We start from the raw sequence: 1,107 nt of genomic DNA on the forward strand, positions 1-1,107 counted from the left end.
TTCACCTAATGATCAGTAGTGATGGTGTATTGTTGTTGTTGTTGTTTATTCTTTTCTTTCTTTTTTTAAATAGAAGACATCAAAGTGAACATGGGAGAAAGCTATGATTCTGGCGTGATATAGACATCTGGTCATAGGTTTTTCAGCTGTCATTCAGTCTCTTTGACACTCAGTGTCTTTGTCTATAAGATAAGGGTGTTTATAACTAACCCTAGAGTTTTGGAGATAATCAAATTGCACATTTTTCCTGTACTTAAGCAAAAAAAAAAAAAAAATACTTAGGTGGCAGTTTGTATAAAGGAAGCGCTGGGACTTGTGGCCGCACCCTGTAAGAATGAAACAGTGTATTAACAATATGGAACCACCATGTATGTTACGTGAAGAAGAACAAGAGCCAGAACTACGGAAGAGTGAGGGAGAAACCAAACAAGTAGATGATGATGATGATGAAGTGATCTTGGTTGGAGAAGAACATGTAAATGAAGATGCTGATGTGATCTTTGTTGGGATGACCTCAGCTTACAATCGTTTCAAACATACTGAACAGAGTCACCCCAGGTTCTTGGTCAAGGAGAAAAAGGTATGGTCACTTCAGGAAAGGTAACACTCACAAATTACAGCCAGTTAGTCATGTGACTCTTACATCAGAATCAAAGAGTGTCTTGCGGGTTTCTGACTCTGAATCAAGATCAACAGTTAGTCCTGTTATTATTGAACTTTTGTCTCAAGCTGATGATAAAAATATTTCTCCACAAATAGTACCTAGTAGCTTCTCAAAGGAGTTATGTTCTTCTTTGATTACCTTCACAAGTTCATTGCAGCATCCAGCAGCAACAGCAGTTTCTGCAGGAGATATGAATAAAATTCCTCATGTATCAAAGCGAGTTTTCACTTCGGAAAAAAAGAGCACAAATCCCAAAAGGCCTAAACTCAGCGATGGCATGATAGGGGAACATTCTTTAGGTTTTTCCCCTTCATGTATTGTTCATCCAGTGACTACTCAGCAAAGCACACCAGACCATGTCCATACCTCACTAAGCCATGTTCAGCATGGAGAACCTTGTCCAACACCTTTGGCAAAGGACAGTGTTCATTGCAAGCCTGTAA

General features: G+C 39.0%; 1 pseudogene; it reads left to right on the forward strand.

Moving 5' to 3' along the window:
• The first annotated feature begins 355 nt into the window (after nucleotides 1-355).
• On the forward strand, nucleotides 356-1,103 carry LOC120860140 (annotated as a pseudogene).
• Nucleotides 1,104-1,107: the final 4 nt, after the last annotated feature.

The sequence above is a fragment of the Oryx dammah genome, unplaced genomic scaffold (assembly GCF_014754425.2).
Source record: "Oryx dammah isolate SB20612 unplaced genomic scaffold, SCBI_Odam_1.1 HiC_scaffold_10145, whole genome shotgun sequence".
Classification (NCBI taxonomy): Eukaryota; Metazoa; Chordata; class Mammalia; order Artiodactyla; family Bovidae; genus Oryx; species Oryx dammah.